At 38.4% G+C, this 8,108-nt stretch overlaps 1 protein-coding gene across 1 annotated transcript in view; it reads left to right on the top strand.

Moving 5' to 3' along the window:
* The window catches only part of HERC6 (HECT and RLD domain containing E3 ubiquitin protein ligase family member 6), a 98,405-nt gene that overhangs the window by 82,207 nt on the left and 8,090 nt on the right, over window positions 1-8,108 (top strand). The gene's annotated exons all lie outside the window — the stretch shown is intronic.

Below are 8,108 nucleotides of genomic sequence, written 5' to 3'. Positions count from 1 at the left end.
AGTCTATTGGCTAGGATTTTGTTGAAGATTTTTGCATCTATATTCATGAGGGATGTTGGTCTGTAGTTTTCCTTTTGAGAGATGTCTTTGGCTGGCTTTGGTATCAAGGTTATGCGTGCTTCATAAAAAATTAGTTAGGGAGGATTCCATCCTATGTTTTGGAATAGTTTGAGTAGGATTAGTATCAGTTCTTCTCTGAATGTTTGGTAGAATTCTCCAGTGAAACTGTCTGGGCCAGGACTATTTTTGCTTGGTAATTTTTTGATGACCTGTTCAATTTCTTCTTTTGTGATGGACTTGTTCAACTTTTCACATCAGTCTGTGTTAGTTTAGGTAAGTGGTGTGTTTCTAGAAATCTGTCTATTTCTTCCAGATTTTCAAATTTGTTGGAGCACAGTTCTTCATAGTATCCTGATATCATTTTTATTTCAGTTGGTTCTGTTGTGATGTCACCCATTTCATTTCTTATTCGTGTTATTTGAATTCTCTCCCTCTTTTCCTTTATTAAATTTTACAGTGGTTTGTCAGTTTTATTGATCTTTTCAAAAACCAACTTCTGGTCTTGTTGGTTTTTTCTATTGCTCTTCTATTTTCTATTTCATTGATTTCTGCTTGAATCTTGATTATTCCCTTTTCTTGCTGTTCTTTCTCTAATTGTTGGAGATGTTGGTTTAAAGTGTTGATTTTGGCTCTTTCTTCTTAATTGATGTGTGCATTTATTGCTATAAATTGGCCTCTGATCACTGCATTTGCTGTGTCCCTAAGATTTGGGTATGTTATGTTTTTATTCTCATTTGACTCAAGGAACTTCTGAATTTCAATTTTTATTTCTTCTCATACTCAGTCTTTCTCAAGTAGGGTGTTGTTCAGTTTCCATGTGTTTACTCTTTTTCTGTTGATCTTCCTACTCTTGATTTCTAATTTTATAGCATTATGATCTGAGAAGATGCTTTGCAGTATTTCAATATTTTTAAATTTAGTAAGACTTGCTTTATGGCCTAACACATGGTCTGTCATGGAAAATGGTCCATGTGCACTGGAAAAGAATGTATATTGTGCTGTTGTTGGGTGAAGTGCTCTGTAGATGTCTATAAGGCCAAGTTGGTGGATTGTATTTTTAGCTCTTCTGCATCTTTGTTGAGTTTCTTTCCTGTTCTTCTATTTTTCATTGTTGTATTAAAGTTTCCCACTATGACTGTGGAGTCATCTGTTTGACTTTTCAACTCATTTAAAGTCTGATTTATGTATTTTGGAGCTCTTTCATTGGGTCCATAGATATTTATTTTGGTTATATCTTCATGTTCAATTGCTCCTTTAATCATTATATAATGTCCTTCTTTGTCTTGTATGGTTGTTTTTATCTTAAAGTCTATTTGATCTGAAATTAATACTGCCACTGCTCTCTTACGGTTGCCATTTGCTTGATATATCTTTTTCCAACCTTTGATTTTTAGACTATTTTTGTCTTTGTCACTAAGGTGTGTCTCTTGTAGGCAGCATATTTAAGGGATTTGTTTTCTTACCCAATCCAAAACTCTCCGTCTCTTGAATGGTGCATTTTATCCATTAACATTCAGGGTAATTATTGACAAGTATGAATTGTTTGCTGTCATTTTTTATGTTTTTTTCATGGTGTCCTTGGTTTCTTTGTGCCCTATTAATTTTTGTGCTGAGCTCATTGTGTTTATGAATCATGTTATCATTTCCTTTGTTGCTGTTTTAGTATTTGCTGAATATTTGTGCTTGTCCTCTTTTTTTATTGTGATATGAAGGTTTATCATTTTTCTTTGAGGTTTCCCTATAATTTATAATTTTCTCCCTGAGTTTAAAACAGTCCATTCTGTATCTTGCAAGTCTCAACTTCCTCACCATTTAGAAGTTTTGTAATGACACAGTATTTTCCCTCTTTTTGTTTGTAGTTGTCTTCACTTGCCAATTGAAGTCTCTGGTTCCCTGTTTAGAATCTTGTAAGCTCATTTTACTTTGGATATGTCCATAGCTGTGGTTTCTGGGTTATGTCATCTTGTGTATTAATGGTTGGTTGTTATTTGGTATATTTGGTCCTCTGTTCAAAGGACTTCCTTCAGCGTCGCTTGTAAAGTTGGTCTGGTTTTAACAAATTCCCTTAGTTTCTGCTTATCTGGAAATCTCCTAATTTCACCATCATATTTGAGGGACAATTTTGCCAGGTATATAATTCTTGGTTGAAAATTTTTCTCTTTGAGAGTTTTATATATACCATCCTATTGCCTTCTTGCTTATATGTTTTCTGCTGGGAAATCAAAGCTTATTCTTACTGGTTGTCCCTTGTAAGTAATTTTTTGTTTTTCCCATGCTGTCTTTGGTTTTGATTAGTTTGATGATGATATGCCTTGGTGATTTTCTTTTGGGGTCTATCCTGTTTGGGGTTCATTGGACTTCCTGAATGAATATATTCTCCTCTTTCTTCATATCAGGGAAGTTCTCCTCCAGAAAATCATGGACAATTTTCTCAGTGGTTTTATTTTTCTCTTCCTGTTCTGGAATTCCAATGACATGTAGGTTATTCCCTTTGATGGTGTCCCACATGAACCTTAGGCATTCTTCATTTTGTTTAGATATTTTTTTTCCTGATTGTTCCCTTTCCAAAGAAGTATTCAGGTATTTGTCTTCAATTTCATTAATTCTGTCTTCCATTACATCCATTCCATTCCTTTGCCCTTCCAGTGTGATATCTATTTCTGACAATTTAGTATTAATCTTCTGGATTTCTATCTGTAGATTTAGAATCATTTATTATTTTTCACTTATTTTGTCATTTTGTTCCTGTATTTTCCTCCAAAATTCCTCTAGGGTTTTTTCTGTGTTTTCCGTGGTCTATCTCTCAATCCTTTGAAGATACCTAAAGATAATTCTTTTGAAATCCTTATCAATGCTGCTTCTTCCTCAGGCATGTGTTCTGGGTCTATATCCTGCTCCCTTGTTTCTAGCACTTTATCCTGCTTCTTTGTGTGGACTGTGATGGTCTGTTGTCTCTGAGGCATCATGGTGTTGTTGTATTTAGATCTCTGTTAACTGTTTGTGAAGATCAGCCAAGGATGATTCAGGCTTTTCTTGGTGGTTTTTTATGTTGGCCCATTGGTGGAGAAGGAGGTGGTGGCTCTTACTCAGTAAGTGAATTTGCAGGAAGTGTGGGTGTAGTTGTGTCTTTTGGGGACTGTTGCTGTTTCCCACTCAGTTAGACAAAAATTACAATGGAATAACCATCAGAAAACTAAAAGCACATGGACAAAAAATACACCATGCAATCACACAGGAACAATAACCAAAAAAGAAAGAAAGGAAAAAAGAACAAGAAAATGTGCAATATATGGGAATAGGGAAATAAGAGAAAAAAGGCAGAGAAGGAGAATAATTAAGAAAAAAATGGGAAAAATGCAAAAAGAAAGACAAGGAACGGGGTTAATGACAAGAGAAAAAAAACGCAACCAGGAACAGGAAAAAGAATCTGAAAATTAGGACCTGGGAGAATAAAAAATAATAGTAAAAATGACAAAAGTAGTAATAATAATAGTAGTTTTAAAACAGATAAAAACAAGCAACCCAAAAAAAAAGAAAGAGAAAAAAAGAAAAAAATTGGGGGAGGGCAGGCCCAGGCACCCAGGTTCTGTCTGAGCACACAGAATGGGATGGAGTTCCTGCAGGCCCAGAAGGTGGGTGGGAGTGGGGGATAGCCACACCTCCATTCACCAAGCAGGTGTAGGGTATAAGAGTCACAAAGGTAATGTCACACCTTTCCAGCCATCCAGGTCTGGGATGCCTTTGGGGTTACAGGCAAGTGGAACCTGTTCTTAAGCCCCTGGAATCTGGGAGAATGCTGTTGCTTTAAATATCCAAAATGGTCAAGCTGGTTGTAAACATTCAAAATGGCTGCACCCTCCAAACAGGCAAAAGTCCACAGCTCAGCCTGCCTTCCTCTTCGCTGCTGCTTCACCTTTTATTTCCCAGCCACCAGAGCAGTCCTCCGTGTAGTCCCTGCCTAGCAGGGCTGATTTTTAGGTTTATTCTTATGTCCTACCACCACTTGGCAATCTCTGAGCTGTCTGTGCCATCAGGATCGCTCTGGATCGCTGCCAGACCACAGCTCCGTATGTCTCCTTTTTTGGTATTTTCATGCAAATTCTTCTGCTAGTTGGAGTTTAGTCCACTTCTATATTCTTCCCTTCAAGGCTCAGGGGTCCAGGATTATCTTCTGTGTCTGAGTTAATTGGTTCCCCTTTTCTTTGTTGAAGAGGGTCTGTGCAGTTTTTCTGTCTATTCCTCCATCTTACCAGAACTCTGCTCCTTATCTCTTTAAAGAGGTCTTTTGCACCAGATTTGCCCAAAGCAATACATTGTTTGATTTCTTGCCTGCTGCTTCCATACGTGTTGATTGTGGATCAAGTAAAATGAAATCCTTGACAACTACAATCTTTCCTCTGTTTATCATGATGTTGCTTATTAGTCCAGTTGTGAGAATTATTGTTTTCTTATGTTGAGGTGTAATACATACTGAAGGCTATAGTTTTTGATCTTCATCAGTAAGTGCTTCAATTCTTCTTCACTTTCAGCAAGCAAGGTTGTGTCATCTGTATACTGCAGGTTGGTAATTAATCATCGTCCAATCCTGATGCCACATTCTTCTTCAAATAGTCCATCTTCACAGATTATTTGCTCAGCATACAGTATGGTGAAAGGATACAACCCTGATGCACACCCTTCCTGATTTTAAACCATGCAGTATTGTTTTATTCGAATGACTGCTTCTTTGTCTATATACAGGTTTCTCATGAGCACAATTAAATGTTCTGGAATTCCTCTCTTCACAATGTTAACTATAATTTTTATGGTCCACACAGTCAAATGCCTTTGCATAGTCAATAAAACACAGGTAAACTTCCTTCTGATACTCTTTGCTTTCAGTCAAGATCTGTATGATTTCGGCAATGATATCCTTTGTTCCATATCCTCTTCTATATCTGGCTTTCATTTCTGGAAGTTCTCTGTCGGTATACTGCTGCAATAGTTTTTGAATCCAGCAAAATTTTACTTGCGTGTAACATAAATGATACTGTTCAGGAATACCTGTATTCTGTTGGATCACCTTTCTTTGGAATGGGCACAAATATGGATCTCTTCTAGTCAGTTGGTCAGGTAGCTCTCATCCTAATTTCTTCGCATAAACACCTGACCACCTCACATACTGCATCCATTTGTTGAAACATCCCAATGGATATTCTTTCAATTCCTGGAGCCTTGGTTTTTTGCCAATTCCTTCCTTCAGTACCATTGGTTGTTGATTATATGCTACTTCCTGAAATGGTTGAACTTCAATCAATTATTTTTGGTATAGTGACTCTGTGTAGTTCTTCCATCTTCTTTGGGTGCCTCTTGCATCATAATATTTTGCCCACAGAATCTTTCAATATTGCAACTCAAAGCTTGACTTTTTTCTTCAGTTCTTTCAGCTTGAGAAAAGCCACACATGTTCTTTCCTTTTGATTTTCTAACTCCAGGTCTTTGTACATTTCATTATAATAATTGACTTTGTCTTCTCGAGCTGCTCTTTGAAATCTTCTGTTCAGCTCTTTCACTTCATCATTTCTCCCATTTGCTTTATTCACTATTGTGAACAGTGCTGTAATAAACACAGGTGTACAAGAATAAATTGGGTTTTTTGTTTTTTTGCTGTATATATCCAGATTCAGTGCTTCCTTCTTTATATAAATTTATGTTTTAACTGAATGTATGGGAGCCTATGAGATGAAGACCTCTGATGGTGTAGTGCCTAAGGCATTTGACTGCTAATCAGAAGGTTGGTGGTTCAAACACATCAGCCACTCCTAAGGAGGAAGGTTGGGCAATCTACTTGTGTAGTGATACTGCCTCGAAAACCCGAGAAGGGGTCACTATGAGGCAGACCCAACTCAACAGTATTGAGCTTCTTGGAGCATGAGATAAAGAGGCCAGATTTTAAAGGTTCATTAAATACACTCTCAGGCAAGTTGTCTATGTAAGTAGAGCTTTTGATTTTCCAGAATAGAACAAACGTATGTGAAACTATTTATTTATTTAGCCAATGTTAGGGCAGCCCTGTAAACTAAACCATCCTGGATCTCTGCTTCACAAAGCATGTGAAGCTTTAGAACAGAAGCTATTGTGATGTTCTGGTCACTTAATAGTATAGGCTTTCACTGACGATATTCCATTTCCTATACTGTAGATTGTGGGATGTAGGGAATCTAATGTGGTGAATGCCTTGGTGAGGCACTGTGGTAGTTATGTTTGGGTGTCAACTTGGCTGGGCCTCGTTGAGTAGCTGGGCAGCTGGTGGTAGTTATTCCCCATGAGGAGATTGGAAATCAAGTCCATGGTGGGATCTACTACAAGTAGCTGAGTAGCTGCCTTTGGGATGTGGTCTGCTTCCTGTATATAAGGAGAAGCCTTGGGAATGGTCTCTAGCCTGTGGCACGCTTGGATCCTGCATGTACCCGTGTCGTTGCTCAGCAGCCTGCTGTGCTGTGCCGACCTTGGGACTTACAATGGACTTAAGTCAATGGCCTGTTGTCTGATTTGGTAATATCAGGACTCTGCCTTTTTACTTGTCAACCTTGGGGCTTCTCAGCCTCAGCAGCCAGCAGCTGTCTGAGTGAAGAAATGCCTCTAGCTCCAGTGGGCCAGGAGCAGGAGGCAGAGGTGGACCCCAAGGTTGAGGGGCTTTCACCCAGCCCCTAGAGCCTGGCACTTTGAACTTGGACTTAAAGCCTCCAAACTGTAAAAGAATAAACTCCTGTTTGTTAAGGCCATCCCATTTGTGGTATATTCTTGTCAGAGTGGCACTAGGTAACCAGAACAGGCACATTATCTTTCAGAATTAGAGTCAACCCAGAGATTGTTATTGCTGGTCCTGTCCTGGGGGTTCATTGGCATAATCACTTGTTCCTAAACACCTTCATTGAAGGTGTTTATTGCAATTCTACTTCAAGCCAGGTAGTATATTAGATATGTGGAATATGATGATACAGCTTCTGCCATCAGAAAATTCATCAGGTAGTGGAGGAGACAGACCTTGCAGACATAATGTTCATTCTGAGATTTGATGGATGATAAAAGTTGTCAGGTAAAAAGGAAGTACTACATGGTACTGCTCACTGCAAAAGGGAGACAGTAAGGTGATGAATTGAACATCAGTATGGCCAAAGAGGGAGTCTGGTGGTGTAGTGCCTAAAGCATTTGACTGCTAACCAGAAGGCTGGCGGTTCAAACCCACCAGCCACTCCTCGGAAGGAAGACTGGGCAACCTACTTCCCTAGAGATACTGCTTCAGAAACCCAAGGAAGGGTTGCTATAAGTTGAATAGACTCAATGGCTGTTAGTTTGGTTGTTTTTTGGCTAAAGAAGGAGCCCTAGTGAATGCAGTGGTTAAGCACTCAGCTACTAACTGAAAGACTGGCATTTTAAACCCACCAGCTGCTTCACGAGAGAAAGACGTGGCAGTCTGCTTCTGTAAAGATTGCAGCATTGGAGACTTTTGGGACAGTTCTACTCTGTCCTACGGAGTTGCTGTGAGTTGGAATCAACTCTAGGGTTCGAGTTTTAGTTATAGCTAAAGATTAAACTGAAAGTGCAAAGAGGCTGCTAGATCTGGAAAGGGTCAGATCATACAAGAGTTTGTGATGCTTGTTAAGCAGGTTTGGAATTTATCGTAAGGGCAATAGGAAGCCTTTGAAAGGTTTTAATAGTACAATGACATGTAGATTAGTGTTGTTTTTTTAAAATTATCCTTATATGCTACAACATGGATGAACCTTAAAAAGATTATATTGAATGAAATAAGTTAGTACAAAAGGACAAATATTACAGGATTCTCCTTTTATGAAATATCTAGAATAGGCAAATGTACAGAGACCAAAATTACCAGGAGAAGGAGGAAGGGATGGGAAAAGGTGGACTCACTGCTTAGGGGACACTGGGCTTCTGCTAAAGGGGATAGGGAAATTTAGAAACATGATAAATATAACTAATGTCAATGAATTGAATATGTGAAAAATGTTGAAAAGGCAAATGATTTGTTATATTTATTTATATAA

This window comes from Orycteropus afer, unplaced genomic scaffold (assembly GCF_000298275.1).
Source record: "Orycteropus afer afer isolate SDZICR_OR568_19922 unplaced genomic scaffold, OryAfe1.0 scaffold00309, whole genome shotgun sequence".
Classification (NCBI taxonomy): Eukaryota; Metazoa; Chordata; class Mammalia; order Tubulidentata; family Orycteropodidae; genus Orycteropus; species Orycteropus afer.
This window is presented reverse-complemented; position numbering and strand designations above follow the sequence as displayed.